The sequence below is a fragment of the Cetorhinus maximus genome, chromosome 12 (genome assembly GCF_964194155.1).
Source record: "Cetorhinus maximus chromosome 12, sCetMax3.hap1.1, whole genome shotgun sequence".
In the NCBI taxonomy this organism is placed as follows: Eukaryota; Metazoa; Chordata; class Chondrichthyes; order Lamniformes; family Cetorhinidae; genus Cetorhinus; species Cetorhinus maximus.
The window spans coordinates 79466259-79484570 of record NC_135890.1 but is presented as its reverse complement, the minus strand read 5'-3'; the positions used below and the strand labels follow the sequence as shown (position 1 = coordinate 79484570).

General features: G+C 42.4%; 1 protein-coding gene across 3 annotated transcripts in view; it reads right to left on the bottom strand.

Annotated features, from left to right (window-relative positions):
- unc119b (unc-119 lipid binding chaperone B) overlaps positions 1–18312 on the bottom strand; it is a 66749-nt gene that overhangs the window by 32239 nt on the left and 16198 nt on the right. The window lies entirely within an intron of this gene.

Here is an 18312-nt window from a genome sequence, read left to right as displayed (position 1 = left end):
GGGATATGTGACTTTTCAAAACGATAGGCAGGAAGGAAAGGGTGATGGGTAACTTTGCTAGTACAAGATGGAATAAGTACGATAGCAAGAAATGATCTTGGATCGGAAGATGTGGAATCCATATGGGTGGAGGTAAGAAATAACAAGGGGAAGATGACACTGCTGGGAGTAGACTATAGGCCCTCTTCAGTAGCTCTGCTGTAGGGTAGAGAATAAATCAGGAGATAATGAGGGCATGTAAAAAAGGCAGTATATTAATCATGGGTGACTTTAATCATCATGTAGATTGGGAAAATCAAATTGGCAGAGGTAGCCATGAGCAAGAATTCATAGAATGTATTCGGGACTGTTTCCTAGAACAATATGTTGTGGATCCAAACAGGGATCAGGCTATTTTGGATCTGGTAATGTGTAATGAGGCAGGTTTAATAAATGATCTCAAAGTAAAAGATCCCCTAGGAAACAGTGACCATAACATAATGGAATTTAGCTTTCAGTTTGAGTGAGAAACTTAGTTTGGAAATAACTGTGCCAAACTTAAATAAGGGTAATTACAAAGGAATGAGGGCAGAATTGGCTGGAGTGGACTGGGAAATGAGTTTAGCAGAAAAGACGGTTGATGAACAATGGCAGATGTTGAAAATAGTTCATGACTCTTAACAAAGATATATCCCAGTGATGAAGAAGGACTGTAGGAAAGGGATAAACCAACCATGGTTAACCAAGGTAGTTAAGGATAGTATCAAAGTGAAAGAAAAAACATACAATGTCGCAAAGATTAGTGGTAAGCCATAGGATTGGGAAAGTTTTAAAAACCAACAGGAGGTGACCAAAAAAATAATAGCGGGAGAAAATAAACTCAGGGTAAAATAGCAAGTTATATAAAAATGGACAGTAAGAGCTTCTTTAAATAAATAAAAAGGAAGAGAGAGGCCAAAATCATTATTAGCCCCTTAGAAAATGGGGCTGGGGAAATAATAATGGGGAACCAGGAAATGCAGGGGAGCTAAATAAATACTTTGCATCAGTCTTCATGGTAGAAGATACTAATAACAAACCAAAAATACTAAATAATCATGAGGCAAAAGGGGTGGGGGGGGAGAAAGAGGGGAGGGGTGAGGAAATAAATATAACAACCATCACTAGAGAAAAAATACTAGGGAAACTAATGGGACTAAGGGCCAATAAGTCACCTGGACCTGATGGGTTGCATCCTTGGATATTGAAGGAAACAGCTGCAGAGATACTGGATGCACTGGTAGTAATCTTCCACAAATCCTTAGATTCTGGAGAAATCCCAGAGGGTTGGAAAACTGCCAAAGTAACACCCTTATTCAAAAAGGGAGGGAGACAAAAAACAGGTAACTATAGACCAGTTAGCTTAACATCTGTCATTGGAAAAATGTTAGAGTCTATTATAAAGGATGTAATAGCAGAGCATTTAGAAATGCATAATATAATCAAGCAGATTCAGCTTGGCTTCATGAAGGGGAAATCATGCCTGACAACTTTAATAGAATTCTTTGAGGAGATAACAAGATAGATAAATAAAGGGATACCAGTAGATGTAATATATTTGGATTTCCAGAAGATGTTCGATAAGGTACCACACAAAGCTACTTAATAAGATAAGAGCCCAGGGTGTTGGGGGTAGTATATTAGCATGCATAGAGGACTGGCTAACTAATAGCAGACAGAGAGTTGGGATACGGGGGGACATTTTCAGGATTTCAACCTGTAACTATTGGAGTGCCACAGGGGTCAGTGCTGGGGCCATAATTATTTACAATATATATATTAACGACTCAGATAAGGGAAGTGATGTACTATCACCAAGTTTGCGGATGAAACAAAAATAGGTGGGAAGGCAAGTGGTGAGGATGACAGAAAGAGTCTACAGAGGGATAAAGACAGGTTAAGCAGGCGGGCAAAAACTTGGCAGATGGAATACAATGTGGGAAAATGTGAGGTTATACACTTTAGCAGGAAGAACAGAGGAGCTGAATATTACTTAAATGGAGAAAGACTGAAGAAAGCTGCAGCACAGAGGGATTTGGGGGTCCTCGTGCATGAATCACAAAAAGCTGGCATACAACTTCAGCAGGTAATAGGTAAGGCAAATGGCCTTTATTTCAAAGGGAATGGAGTATAAAAATAGCTAAAATTATACAAGGCACTAGTTAGACCACACCTAGAATATTGTGAAACGTTTTGCTCCCTTTATCTAAGCAAAGATATACTGGCATTGTAGGCAGTCCAGAGAAGGTTCACTAGGTTGATCCCGGGGATGGAGGGATTTTCTTATGAGGAGAGGTTGAGTCGGTTGGGCCTGTACTCACTGGAGTTTAGAAGAATGAGAGGCAACCTTATTGAAACATAACATTCTTAGAAGGCTTGGCAGAGTAGATGCTGGGAAGTTGTTTCCCCTTGTGAGAGAGTCCAGGACCAGAGGGCATAACCTCAGAGTAAGGGGGCACCCATTTAAAACAGAGATGAGGAGGAATTTCTTCTCTCAGAGGGTAGTGAATCTGTGGAATTCTTTACCGCAGAGGGCTGTAGAGGCTGGGTTGTTAAGTATATTCAAGGCTGAGACAGACAGATCTTTAATCAGTAAAAGAATCAAGGGATATGGGGAAAAGGCAGGAAAGTGGAGTTAAGGATTATCAGATCAGCCATGATCTCACTGAATGGCAGAGCAGACTTGATGGGCCAAATAGCCTACTTCTGCTCCTAAGTCTTATGGTCTCATGATTTAAAGGTGGAGTGGTGCACACTGAACAGAAAGCAGCTAAGTAGTTAGAGCATGTGGCCAGAAACACAGATAATAAGGTCTTGTGTTTTGGAGGAGAAAAGTGGTAGCAAGAGAGTTTGGAGAGAGTTAACAGTGTAGCAGCATGTTGGCTAAAGGCCTCATAAGTGGTAGAGTGCAGGAAAAAGTACACTAGATCAGAATCAGGTCAGCAGAGAGCACATGTCAGAAGGAAGGTGGAGATTAAAAGATAGGATAGAGAAAAGTCATGGAGAGATTGAGGACAAGACCTTTAAAATCAGTTCAGTGAAGGTTGACAAAACAGTGACGTGTGCAACTTATTATCTCAATGGGTTGGTGGTTGTATAGGATGTATACCCTGAGGGAGGCTAGAAGGAAGATACTGTGGAGCTCAAGTTTTGAGTTAACAATGGCATGATTGGAACATCAGGGTGGTGGGAGTAGGTTAGAAGCATTGGGAGGTAATATCAGGAGGTGGGGATCTCAGAGGTTTATGTAAACAGTACCCTTGATGAGGATAGACAAGGCAGAGGGGAGAAAAAAAAACAGTAATGGCATTTTTACATTACACTAACAAATACAGAATTGTTTCAGTTGTGATAATAATGCAAGTGAGTGTTTTTTTCACACTATGAAGTTGAATAAGGCAAGAGTTTCACCAGCTACCCACTTCTTGCCTCCTGCTCCTAACACTTCTCTTCCTATAGTTACCAAGAAATGTCAATTTTAACACCAAGCCCTTACCCTCCTTTGCTGAATATCAGCTGAATGTCCCACTGTCAGCAGGCCATGAAGAAGCCCCAAAACACAATAGTGGTGCAAAAACCATAGATGAAATAGCCACCAAAGGTCTTTCGGTCATACAATGAGTACCTGTGCTAGTCTTCCAGTTAAGAAAATTGAACGCCTTTTTCAATAGTAGGGAATAACATTTTGTCATTTTCACCAACTGTGTTTTTTCTTAGGTGAAACAATACAATATAGGATAAAGGTAGCTGCAGTAATGATTTATTTTGCTCCTCTTCCTCAGTTCTAAGATTTGTCAAAGCTTTCCTTGATCAAGAAACAATTCTAAAGCAAGACAGTACACTTGAGATATACTCTAAAGCAGCCAAATCTGAGCTGCCTTGTAATTTGACACCCCACCGCAGACAGGAGTGTTCCACTCTTCCATCCTACCAAATGCTATTGCTTGACCATGTTGAAGCACCATCCTACTCAGGTCCATTTAGGTAATTTTGTACCCCTAAATATTGTTACAACCCCCATGGAGACAGATAACCTTTAAAGAGATGTAAATTTCCCAGCGACCAATGCAGAGTCTCACAAGATTTCAGAGTTTTAAGGCTTTTACTGTAACAAATGAACTAAAATCAGTGACTAAACATTACTTAGTAGGCAACTAATATGCTAAACTACAGAAAAGATATTCCTCATTAACTTAACACAACACAAAACTTCACACCATGTTTATACATTAAACCACACACTCAGCAGAATTGTAATCTTGTGTATAAATTCCCAAGCTCTCCCCCCCTCCCCCCAAGGCTTTAACAGGATCTCTCCTCCCTGCCTCACCAGGGTGAACCTTCTGGTGTCCTTTCAAACAATGGCCCTTCACTCAATCTTCTAAGTGTCCTGAGCATTATTAAACGGGCTTCCAGTAGCAAGGCACACTTTGGCAACTCCTTGGTCTTTAACTCTTCATTACATTGTTTCTTCAAACAGGGCATCTGGCCTCACCAGCATTCTGCTTGGTGGTTAGCGTGAAAACAGTCCTTTTTCTCTGCTGGGCATAGCACCATCTATTACAGGTCTTCTTCTCAAAATCTCTCTGACTGACTGACTCGGAGAGTCTGGGCACAGCAAGACCAGCTGCCTCCTTTGTGTCCAGACGTTACAACTTGCACCCAAGTTTTGACATGGACCCTTGTCCCCATGGCAACCAGGTCAGATGGGCTCATCTCCAGGCAGATTTTGTGAGAGGGCAGAGTACCATCTCCAAATGACTATTTTGCCTTGAATTAAGTGGGACAGTTTAAAACATAACCACCTTATAAAGTCCAGCGTTTGTAACAATATATGCCACAAATTAATGAAAGTTTATTCCATAAAAAGTCATACTCATTTCTTATGCAATTTGATATGGAAAAATACTTATCATTGGTTTCTAAAGGTGTAGGATACACAAGTGTTTCACTGAATCACCTTCTGCCTGGGTGTAATGAGTCATGCCGAACATAGCAGGAACACAGAGCTACTCAAGAACAAAACCATAAACCTTGCTTTAAACTTAAGTTAAATATTTTATTTAGCTTGCCATCAAGGCACATATACTTTAGAAAACACAAGAGTTTGATTTTTTTTCTTTATTAAGTTTCCATTTAGTTTTAAAAAAAATCTTTCATTGCATTAGTGAGAAAGGTAAAATTGGTAAAGATGTTTCAAATCTTTGTTCACTGGGAAAAATGCTTTCTTTCATCAATCTAGTAAATTTTCTACATTTAAAGGAGTGTTTCAATATCTTCCTTTTTCACTCAATGTGGAAAACAATAACCAAAGCTTAATCTCATTCAAAATTCTAAAGGACTCCCGATTTCTCATTTCTCCATGGAATATACTTGCACTCTACATTTTACAGATTGGTTACTGGTTCTGTACATTCATCCACAAACCTGGATATAAAGAGACCATCAAGTACAAAACCAGTTCGTCCATCTGTGTTGCACACTGCTCAAGATTGAGCGTGTTGATAAATAAAGCAAACATTAAGGAGTAACTGTAACAGTAGATTTCAAACAGATGTAGTGCCAGTAGCAATGAGTACAATCTGTCAATATTGAAACACAACACTATATTGCTAATGAGAATTAGCATGTTCAATATCACATATTACATCAGAACAGCAGACAACAAAAACATTCCTGATCTTTTCAGTTGGACATGTCAGCTGCACTGACAGCTCAGCAGTGTATACACTCTCAAGTGGGGAACTGAAAATCAGGTCTTATGACAGGTATTTTAAGACGAACAAAGCAAAATACTGCAGGTGCTGGAAATCTGAAATAAAAACAGAAAATGATGCAAATACTCAGCATGTCAAATAGCATTTATGAAGACAGAAACAAGGGTTAACATTTCTGACTGGTTGCCTTTTATTGGAATTGGACATACAAACATATGAATTTTAATTAGGGGTAGGCCATTCGGCCCCTTAAGCCCACTCTGCCAATTGATAAGATCATGGCTGACCTGAGATTGTGGCCTCTACTTTCCCGTCTGCCCCTATACCCTTCGACTACACTGTCAATCAAAAATCTATCTAACTCAGTCTGCAGAATTCTCTTCCCCAGGCAGCAGTGGAGGCATTGAATATTTTTAAGACTAACAACCCTCTGACAGGGAGTTTTTGTTCATCTCAGTCTAAAATGGGAGACCCCTTATTCTTAAACTGTCTCCCCTTGTTCTAGTCTCTCCCACAAGGGAGAAACATCCTTTCAGCATCCACCTTGTCAAGTCCCCTCAGGATCTTATATCTTTCAATAAGATCATCTCTTAATCTTCTAAACTCCGATGGGTATAGGCCCAACCTGCTCAACCTTTCTTCAATGGATAACCCTTTCATCCCAAGAAGCAGCCAGGTGAGCCTGTTCTGAACCAATTCTAAAGCAATTATATCCTTTCTTAAATAAGGAGACTAAAACTGTACACAGTATTCCAGATATGGTCTCACCAACGACCTATTCAACTGTAGGAAAATTTCCCTATTTTTATATCCCATTCCCCTTGCAATCCTAATCACTTGCCATATCTGCATACTAGCTTTTCTGTGATTCATGGACAAGGACACACAGATCCCTCTGTAGCGCAGTGTTCTTCAATCTCTTTCCATTTAAATAATATACTGCTTTTCTATTCTTCCTGCCCAAGTGCACACACAAGTGCATATTTTCCCACATTATACTCCATCTGCCAATTTTTTGCACACTCAGTTAACCTATCTACATCCCTTTGCAGACTCCTAACATCCTCTTCACAACTTACTCTCCTGCCTAAAACAAATTTAGCAACCAAACATTTGGCCCCTTCATCCAAGTCATTACCATAGTTGGTAAATGGTTGAAGTCCCAGCACTGATCCCTGTCGCACTCCACTGGTTTCATCTTGCCAACTGAAAAGTACCTATTTATCCCAACTCTCTGATTCCTGTTAGTTAACCAATCCTCTATCCATGCTAATATGTTACCCCCTGCACCATGAGCTCTTATTTTGCTTAGTAACTTTTAGTGTGGCAATTTGCCAAATGCCTTCTGGAAATCCAAGTACACCACATCTACAGGTTCCCCTTATCTACGTTGCATGTTACTTCCTCAACTCTCATAAGTTTGTCACACACGATTTCCCTTTCACAAAAACAAAACTCTGCCTCTGCATTAAGATTTTCTAAGTGCCCTACTATAGCCTCTTTAATAATGCATTCTAACATTTTTCCTGATACATTAGATTACCTGGCCTGTAATTTCCTGCTTTGTCTCCCTACTTTCTTGAATAAAGGAGCTACATTCACTATTTTTCAATCTGATAGGCCCTTTAAGAATCTAGGGAGTTTTGTAAAATTAAAACTAATGCATCTACTATCTCAGCAGCCACTTCTTTTAAGACCCTAGGAAGAAGTCCATCGGGACCTGGGGACTTGTCAGCCTTTATTTCTAAAAGAAATTCTCAGGACCCTTTCCCTTATGATTGTGATTGCTTTAAGTTCCTCCCTCCCTTTCACCTCTTGATTTACAATTATTTCTGGGATGTTATTTGCATCTTCTCCAGTGAAGACAGACACAAAGTTTCTGTTCAATGCGTCCATCGTTTCCTTATTTTAGAATCTATTATTAAGGTGGTTATAGCAGGACACTTAGAAAATCTTAATGCAATCAGATAGAGTCAACATGGACTGGAATTTTACATCCCTGATGACGTCAGGCATCATGGTGGGCATGAGCAGACAATACAGCGGCAAGGCTAAAGATGAGTTTCATGACATTGTGAAACCAGCTTGCGATCATTCGCTCCATCCAAGAATGGCAGGCTGTGTTTCCTGACACCAGATGTCGAGAACGTCATTTTAATACAACTGCATATAATTATAATCCCTGCCTGCCAGAATCATACCCCCACGTTGGATCATCCGGGCAATCACGCCGACGTGTTTCATAACTGTACATAAGCAACGTACACCTGGCGAGCTGCACTTTGTTCGGGACTTCAAGGTTTGTTTGCCTACCTTGCTTCCAGCAGCACTCTCGACCATCAGCGCCAGGCTTTGGAGGCAGCACCACATCACTTTTAGGGGGCCTCAATGGCAGGTCTCTACCTGCCAGACCATCCGTAAGGCAGGGGTGGCTTTTCAACAGCTGCAGGGCTACAGTTTGCTTGGGGAAGGGGGAGAAGAGCCCCCAGGCAAGGGAAAAGGCTGCAGGGCAAGGGCTGTACTGGGGAAGCAGAGGGTGTATCCTAGGGTGTGTGTGGGGCAAATGTAGCCTCAAAATGGTGTGGGCCGAGGATGCAGTCTCCAGAGATGAGGCCAGATGGAGATGAGGGTGTACGTGAGGGAGTGGTGATGTCCCTTGAGCTGGCAGTGAGTGAGATGTCAGTGAATGTGTGATGGCCTTGTGAGTGAGAGCGTTTAGTGATGAGATGGTTGCCTTACCCTGGTGGCATGGATGAGATCATTGATCCTCTTTCTGCACTGGATGGCAAACCTCTTCTGTGCAGCACTGGCATTGACCACCACTGCCACCGCCTCCCAAGCCGGAGTAGTGAGATCAATGGACCTTCTGCAGCCATAGCAGGGGTGGAGGACATCACGGCGGGCCTCCAAAAGGCATTGCAATGACAGGTCACAGAACTCTTCCTACCTTTCAGGGCCATGTCTTCACTGGAGCAGTCCTGGCTGAAAGCATTGAAAATTGCGTGCGCGGCTGCGGTTTAGATATGGCACCCAGAGTGAAGAAACAGTGTAGTAACAGCATGACGGGCAATTCAGAGGCCACCCGCCAGCAAGACGGCATGTTTCCTGTGGCTGCATAATTAATAAGATGGGATTGGGATGATACTGCGTGAAAAGCCGCCATTGCGGCTGGTGGGTAAAATGTCCTTTCTCCCGCCCACTACTGCACTGAGTACAAATCTGGGACGATTCTGCCCATGGCTTTGCGAAAGGGAAATCATGCTTGACTAATTTATTACAGATCTTTGAGGAAGTATCATGCAACGTGGATAAATGGGAATCTGTAGATGTGGTGTACTTAGATTTCCAGAAGTGACTTCTTATTTTTGCTATTTCTTATCTCTACCCAAACTGATTCAAATCTTGATCTTTAAGGTCGCATTTCACAAACGTCCTAATGGCATCCTTAATTAACAGAGTTACCCCACCACATTTTCTTAGATTCCTGTCCTCCTGAAATGTCATGTACTCTTCAATATTCAGGTCCCAGCCTGTGTCATCTTGTAGCCATGTCTACGTAAAGACGATCAGATCATACATATTTATTCCTATTTGAGCTGACAATTCCTCCTTTTTTTGTGAATGCTATGTGGTCGCTCCAAACGCAAACTGGGCGACCGCTTCGCAGAACACCTGCGGTCTGTCCGCAAGAAAGACCCAAACCTCCCTGTCGCTTGCCATTTTAACACTCCACCCTGCTCTCTTGCCCACATGTCTGTCCTTGGCTTGCTGCATTGTTCCAGTGAAGCCCAACGCAAACTGGAGGAACAGCACCTCATCTTGCGACTAGGCACTTTACAGCCTTCTGGGCTGAATATTGAATTCAACAACTTTAGATCTTAAACTCCCTCCCCCTATCCTCACCCCGTTTCTTCCCCCTCCCTTTTGTTTATTTCAATAATTTATATAGATTTTTCTTTTCCCACCTATTTCCATTATTTTTAAATCTACAACTAATACCTTGTCAGTCTTTCCACCCCACGTCCACTAGAGCTGTACCTTGAGTGTCCTGCCATCCATTCTTAATTAGCACATTTTCTTAGATAATATCACCACCTTCAACACCCCTTTGTTCCTTTTGTCTGTGACATCTTTTGATTATCTGCTCCTATCATTGCTTGCTTGTCCCTACAACCACACCCCCCCCCCAACCCACCCCCCACCCCCCCACCCCCCCACCCCCAACCCACCCCCCCACCCCCCCACCCCCCCACCTTAAACCAGCTTATATTTCACCCATCTCCTAACTATACTCAGTTCTGCTGAAGGGTCATGAGGACTCGAAACGTCAACTCTTTTCTTCTCCGCCAATGCTGCCAGACCTGCTGAGTTTTTCCAGGTAATTCTGTTTTTGTTTCACAAATCCTATAGTGTGGCAAGAGAAGAACTTCCATTTACATGACACCTTTCAGACAAGCGAAACATCCAGAGATGATCTAAAGGTGGAGTGGTAGACACTGAGCAGAAAGAAACTGAGAAGTTCAAGCATTTGGCAGGGTCTTATAAAAACAAAATGGGACTGTAAATGTGTTAGTAAACAGGATTTAAATGGTCCACTGCCCACAACACTGTTGTGTCATTACTAAAACTCCCTCCCTAACAGCACTGTGGGTGTACCTACAGTAAATGAGCTGCAGCACTTCAAGAAGACAACCCCCCACCACCTCAAGAACAATTCAGGCTGGGCAACAAATGCTGACCTAGCCAGCGACACCCACATCCTGTGAAAGAATATTTTTTTTAAAAGTGATACAGTATTTTTTTTTAGGTGGAAGTCAATTGATCTGTCTAGTATAAACTTCCAAATCTCCCATCAGGTTCCTTATTGTGATTCTAGACCAACAGTCCCAAATCATATTTGCTAACATGAATTCATCAATTTTTTTTAAACCTCCTTTGGTTTTCTGTTCCACCAGCTCTGCTGGTAACCAATTCACTAATTATATCACATTTTACCAGAAAGCATGTCATTTAAATTAGTTATTTTAATTTGGCAAACATTTGGGGACTTCCCTGATCTCTACCTTTCAGTACCACAACAGCAAGTGCACTCCAACACTGCAAAACTAAACAGCAGTTTGTAGTTAAATTGTAAATTAAATCAAGGTGCAAACTCAAGAAAAAAATAATTTAGTTTCATTTCTTGATGGTGTACTGGAAAGAAGCCTGTGGGAAACACTTTTGTTCACAATACCTCAGGAACAGTCAAAAGGAATACATTAAAAAGACAAAGATTCAACACTCCAACTTTAAGCCAAAATCACACAGGATTAACAAGTCTGCCAAGTTTTCTGGTGAATTTTCAATAAAAACTGGAAAAGATCTTCATAGGTGGGATTTGAATAGATTGGAAACTACATGCATAAAACTACTGGATCATTAATATCACTCTAGAGCAGTACTTTAAAAACAACAGCTTTACAATTGGCAACATAAACATCATACATTTTCTACTTTGCCCAACAGTGCTAGATTTGTAAATGGTTCATTCATTGTAACTTTGAAAAGGGCAAAAACAACTGACTGTTGTTGATTGGATATGCTCATGTCATACCGTGACAGCTAAAATGTGCTCAATGTGGTGAACAAGGAATTCCGGTAAGCAAGTCCTAGTCATGGTGCAGTATGACCTAACTATTTCTGTATGAAGTACAATATCCGCAATTCAGTTGTACAAGATAAGTATCCTCCAAGGTTAGAGTAATTTAACAGAAAAAATTGCGTGAAAAAGGCATACATGCATACAAAATTGTTTACATATAACAAATTCCACAGGACAAGCAAAAGGATTCCACTGCATTATTTCATTTATCTAAATTCATGCTGTTCTAAGGAGCAAAGGAAAGGGCCAAAAGGTCTGCAATATTCTACAAACGCCAATATACCATAAACATAACCTACAATACTGTAGCAAGCAATGATATACTGTAATGCTTGTAGAATTGTTGTAGGCAAGGCAGTATTTCTGAAACAGAGTTTCAGATTATTCAAAGTATGAAAGTTTGATCTTGGCCACTGCATTACAAGAGATTACAAAAGAATTCTAACTTCCACTGAGATAAAAGCATTAAAAAGTTCAGCATTATTGCAATCAATCAAGTCACTAAAGTCAAATGATTTTGCTTTTTTTTGTATTCTTTTAACGGGATGTGGGCATTGCTGGCTACACCAGCACTTATTTTTATTGCCTATGCTCAATTGCCCTAGGGAAGGCGGTGATGAGCCACCACAAGTGCAGCACTCCATGTGGCGAAGGTACCCCCACAGTGCTGTTAGGGCGTTCCAGAATTTTGACCCAGCAACAGTGAAAGAACAGTAATATAGATCCAAGTCAGGATGGTGTGTGACTTGGTGAGGAACTTGCTTAGATGACTATGTGGGGGGTAGGATTAGTAAGTTTGCAGATGACACAAAGATTGGCCTGGTGATTAACAGTTAGGTTGAGTGTCTTGGGCTACAGAAAGATATAGACGGGATAGAAAAGTGTAAGCTGATACACTTTGGAAGGAGTAATTTGACAAGGAAGTATTCAATGAATGGCATGACACTAGGAAGTTCTGAGGAACAAAGGGACCTTGGCGTGTGTGTCCATAGATCTCTGAAGGCGGAGGGGCATGTTAGTGGGGTGGTGAAAAAGGCATATGGGACACTTGCCTTTATCAATCGAGGCATAGATTACAAAAGTAGGGAGGTCATGTTGGAGTTGTATAGAACCTTGGTGAGGCCACAGCTGGAGTACTGTGTGCAGTTCTGGTTGCCACATTATAGGAAGGATGTGATTGCACTGGAGGGGGTGCAGAGGAGATTCACCAGGATGTTGTCTGGGATGAAACATTTAAGTTATGAAGAGAGGTTGGATGGACTTGGGTTGTTTTCGTTGGAGCAGAGAAGACTGAGGGGCGACCTGATCGAGGTGTACAAGATTATGAGAGGCATGGACAGCGTGAATAGGGAGCAGCTGTTCCCCTTAGTTGAAGGGTCAGTCACAAGGGGGCATAAGTTCAAGGTGAGGGGCAGGAGGTTTAGGGGGGATGTGAGGAAAAACGTTTTTACCCAGAGGGTGGTGACAGTCTGGAAAGCACTGCCTGGGAGGGTGGTGGAGGCGGGTTGCCTCACATCCTTTAAAAAGTACCTGGATGAGCACTTGGCATGTCATAACATTCAAGGCTATGGGCAAAGTGCTGGTAAATGGGATTAGGTAGGTAGGTCAAGTGTTTCTCACGTGTTGGTGCAGACTCGAAGGGCCTCTTCTGCACTGTGTGATTCCGTGGTGGCGCTCCCATGCATCTGCTGCCCTTGTCCTTCTAGGTGGTAGAGGCTGTGGGTTTGGAAGGTGCTGTCAAAGGAGCCTTGGTAAGTTGCTGCAATGCACGGTGTACACTGCTGTCACTGTGCGTCAATGGTAGAGGGAGTGGATATTGAAGGTGGTGGATAGGGTGCCAATCAAGCAGGCTCTTTTGCCCTGGATGCTGTTGAGCTTCTTGAGTGTATTTGGAGCTGCAGTTATCCGGATAGGTGGAGAGTATTCCATCACACTTCTGATTTGTACCTTGTACGCCTTGTAGATGGTGGACAGGTTCTGGGGAGTCAGGAGGTGAGTTACTCACCACAGAATTCCCAACCTCTGATCTGCTTGTAGCCACAGTATTTGTATGGTTTGTCCAGTTCCGTTTCTGGTCAATGGTAATGATGTTGATGGTGGGGGATTCAGTGATTATAATGCAATCGAATGTCAAGGGGAGATGGTTGGATTGTCTCCTGCTGGAGATGGTCATTGCCTGGCCCTTGTGTGGCACAAATGTTACTTGCCACTTATTAACCCAAGCCTGAATGCTGTCCAAATCTTACTGCATATAAGCACGAACTGCTTCGGTATCTGAGGAGTCACAAATGTGGGCGAACATTGTTTAATATTGTTTGCTGATTGCACAGGAGGAGGCTTGGTTCCTGCCAACTTATCTTGCATCTGTAATATTACATCCCTAGTCCTCATTCAAAGCATTTTTAACCCAATCAATTTTAAAGGAGCTGAAAACTTAAATATTGATATAAAAGAAGCATATTAAAAGTAAAGACATCACCAAAATCCTACCCCTCAGCCTTTAACAGAAGAAAGGTCTTTCACCCTTTGCTGCAACCTTCTAAATATTATCGCATTGTATAAGTCAACCCGGTGTTATAAAATTCCATGGTGGACCAGCCTAACTGTTCCAAGAGCAAATTTAAAGTTCAGTTATGACAAAGTTGGTGAAAGATCAGGACAACACATATCAGTAATATGACAATTTTTGATCATTTTCTTATATCATCCTATAGCCACAATCTTCTTTCCCCTCCCAACCCCATTTCTTTCTGTGTCAGCCCCAGGGAAAAACTTTCCCTCAAGTCACTTACCACAGCACTTTCAAATTCACAATTATCTACTCTTTGGCCTTCAATTCATCATATTTCTGCAGCCACTGATTTGCTAAATCACACCATCTCCACCACCTTCATTGCCTTTGTCCCCATTAGAACTACAGTATTACCCTCACTCACCTTAACCATTTCTCATGGCATGCCCCTCACCTCTACTCCATTTGGTCCAAGGGATACAGCTTTGCATGTGAAAACACGCTTGTGATGACCTCCATCTCTGTAGCCTTCTCCAGGCCTACAAACATTCAAGATCTTTTTGCTCCTTCAAGTCTGACCTCCTGTGCATCCCTCATTTTATCACTCCACCACTAGTGGCCACGCTTTCAGTTTAGCTCTAAAGCTGTGGAATTCCCTCCCTAAACCTCTTCACCTCACTATCTCTCTCTCCTCTTTTAAAATGCTCTTTATGCTCTACCTCTCTGATCAAAGTCATTTGTCCTAATACCTCCTTTTATAGATTTATGTTAAACCTTATTGGTATGGCTCTTGTTAACCAACTTGGGATGCTTGACTATGTTATATGCGATATATAAATGTAGGTTGCTGCTATTCAAAGAAGTTAAATCTGAAAACTTTTCATAGCGCCTCACCTTTCGAAAAAATACAAATGCTATAAGGACACCATCTAATTGTACACTATTCATTAACTTCTCAAATCATAAAGCATTTCACTCAGAGGGTGTAGCTAACCTTTTAGAATTTTTCAATTTACATGAAAGAGTGGAGCCAGTGCCAAAGCCAACACTGCACAATGAGGCAGTACAGAATTGTGTTCTTCTGTTCGTTAATAAAGTAGCATCTTTGTAGGTTAGTTAATCTCATGTGGGGGAAGCGGTGGTAAGGAGGGAAGAGACAGAAAAGCAAATCTCCAATGCTGTATTTGGGCTCTGCAGTCAACTGCTGATGAAAGATTCAGGTGTACATCACAGAATCTATGCAAGGGCTCCAAAGGATAGTTTTTTGGAAAAGTATTCAGAGCAACACTGTGTGCATGTATCTGATCACCTCCTCTATTCCGCCACTGCTCTATAATTTAAAGTTATATGGAAGACAGAAGAGGATTTCTGTCAGCAAACCCACTGAACATTTTACAGTTTACTACCTTTCAAATCGATCTTGGGATGAAATCTACCAAGGGATCAATTTAGAAAGTGGATTTCACACAACTACTCTGAACTCCCAACTGCTAAGATGAACAGGTTTTTTAAGCAAAGGCTTTGAAAATATAAAATAAAGACAGGAAATGCTGGAAAAACTCAGCAGGTCTGATAGCATCTGTGGAGAGAGAAAAACAAAGTTTACATTTCAAGTCTGTATGACTCTTCTTACCAGTGCAGGGCATTTGCCCAGGGGAAGACTGCACTTCCAAGCAATTGCCGTGCAAATCTAACCTGGGAACTCTCTCCCTCCACCCCACCCCAATGCAATGCTCTGGAGTTCGGAAGTTACGGCAAATTATAAAACAAAATATAACACCAAGATACATTAGGAGATATTAGGGCAGATGGCCAAAAGCTTGATCAAATAATGTTGGTTTTAAGGAGTGTCTTAAGAGAGGTGGAGAGGCTTAGGAAGGAATTTCTAAGTCTTAGAGTCAATGTGGCTGAAAGGCAAGGCTACCATTGGTGGAACGGTTAAAATCGGCAATGCTCAAGAGGCCTGACAAGAGGGCTGGAGGATATTACGGAGGTCAGTGGGGTCAGGCCATTGATGGATCTGAAAACAAGGATGAGAATTTTAAAATCAAGGCGTTGTTTAACCAGGAATTAGAGGAGATCAGCAAGCACAGGGTGATGGGTGAATGGTATCTGGTGTCAGTAAGGACTTGGGTAGCAGTGTTTTAGATGGCCTCATGCTTTTGGAGAGTAGAATATAAGAGGCTGGCCAAGAGTGCGTGAAAATAGTCAAATCTAGAGCTAACAAAAGCATTGATATGGATTTCAGCAGAAGAGCTGAGGCAGGGACAGATACAGGTAATGTTATAGAGGTGGAAACAGGCAGTCTTAGTGGACATGCGAATGTGGCTTAAAGCTCATCTCAAGGTAAAATATGGCAGGCATAGCAAACAATCTGGTTCAGGCTCAAGACAGTTGCCAGGGAGAATGATAGAATCGGTAGCGAGGGCGGTTGGGGGGGTGGGTTCCGGTCTTAGAGGAATTTTGGCCTGCTGGAGGTTAAAATCACCAAGGATGAGAAGCCGCTAGTTGCAGGGGTTGAAGGACAAAAGCAGTGAAGATGGCTCCTTGAGAATATTGGCATGGTGCTTGGGCAAGCAGGAGTTCAAATGAGAGGTGAGAAGGGTGGAACAAGGTAAGATGCTCAAGTAAGGAGACAAGCCAAGGTCAGACTTGGTTCCAAAAACACACCACCATCACAGCAGTCTGGATGACTGCTTGCAGTAGAGAAAAGAAGCTGGGGGGCTATTTGGAATAGAATTATTTTTTATTCATTCATGGGATGTGGGTGTTGCTGGCTAGGCCAGCAGTTGTTGCCCATTCCTAAATACCCTTGAGAAGGTGGTGGTGAGCTGCCTTCTTAAACTGCTGCAGTCCATGTTGGGTAGATACACCCACAGTGCTGTTAAGGAGAGTTTTCCAGGATTTTGACCCAGTGACAGTGAAGGAATGGTGATATATTTCTAAGTCAGAATGGCGAGTGGCTTGAAGGGGAACTTCCAGGTGGTGGTGTTCCCATGAATCTGCTGCCCTTGTCCTTCTAGATGGTAACGGTTGTGGGTTTGGAAGGTGCTGCCTAAGGAGCCTTGTTGAGTTCCTGCAGTGCATCTTGTAAATCCTGCCAGTGTGTGTCAGTGGTGAAGGGATTGAATGTTTGTGGATGGGGTGTCAATCAATCAGGTTGCTTTGTTCTGGATGGTGTCAAGCTTCTTGTGTTGCTGGAGCTGCACTCATCCAGGCAAGTGGGGAGTATTTCATCACACTCCTGACTTGTGCCTTGTAGATGGTGGACAGGCTTTGGGGAGTCAGGAGGCGAGTTACTCACCGCTGGATTTCCAGCATCTGACCTGCCCTTGTAGCCACATTTTGTATTTATTTGGCTGGTCCAGTTTAGGGGAGAGCAGGACTCAAAAGTGCTTTATGTGGTCCAGTCATATCTGGTAGTGAATGACGCAACCATCATATTTTTTCAAGTCTGCAACCCATGGACTTTAAGGGGCAGAGATCGTATCCTTCTATTTATAGCAATAAGCCTTGTTCACTTATGAAGTACACACATTTTCTCAATATCCACTTTATCACAAAACACTTTAATCCAGTTAATTACAGTTAAAAAAAATCACCAATCTAACAGGTCACAGCTCATTAACTTACACAACCATATCCTTCCAGATTGTACATTCTGAAACCTATTTTGTTGCACCATGCTACTTAGTTTTTTCTTCATTTTTTGGCATATTCTGGTATCTTTACCTGGAGGCCTATCCAGTGGCAGAGGTGGTCAGTGCCAATGCTGCACACAAAAGGTCAGCCATCCAGTGCAAAAAATGGATGAATGATCTCATCCGTGCCGCCAGGGTAAGGCAACCATCTCATCACTTTAAACTCATACACTCAAGCCCATTACACATTCACTGGCATCTCACTCACTGCCAGCTCAAGGGACATCACCACTCACTCAAACCTTCACATCACCATCTGGCCTTATCTGCTCTGGAGACTGCCTCCTCAGCCCTCACTCTCTTGAGGCCATTTTCCCAGAACAATATGTGCCCCACACACACCCTGCTTCCCCAATTCAGCCCTTGCCCTGCAGCCTCTTCACTTGCCTGAGGCCACTTCTCCCCCTTCCCCAAGCAAGCCCTAGCCCTGCAGCCATTGATAAGCCAGCACTGCCTTATGGCTGGTCTGGTAGGTAGAAATCTGCCCATGAGCCCCTCTAAAAGTGATGTGGTGTTGCCTACAAAGCCAGGAGCTAATGACGAGTATTGCCTGAAGAAAGGTAAGCAAACAAACCTCGAAGTCCTGAGCAAAGTGCAGCTTGCCAGGTGCACGCCACTTATGTACAGTTGTGAAACACGTCAGCAAGCGAGATGATCCAGCGTATGGGGATGATTCGGCAAGCAGGGCATAGAATGAGATGCTAAAGTATTGAAATTAGATTT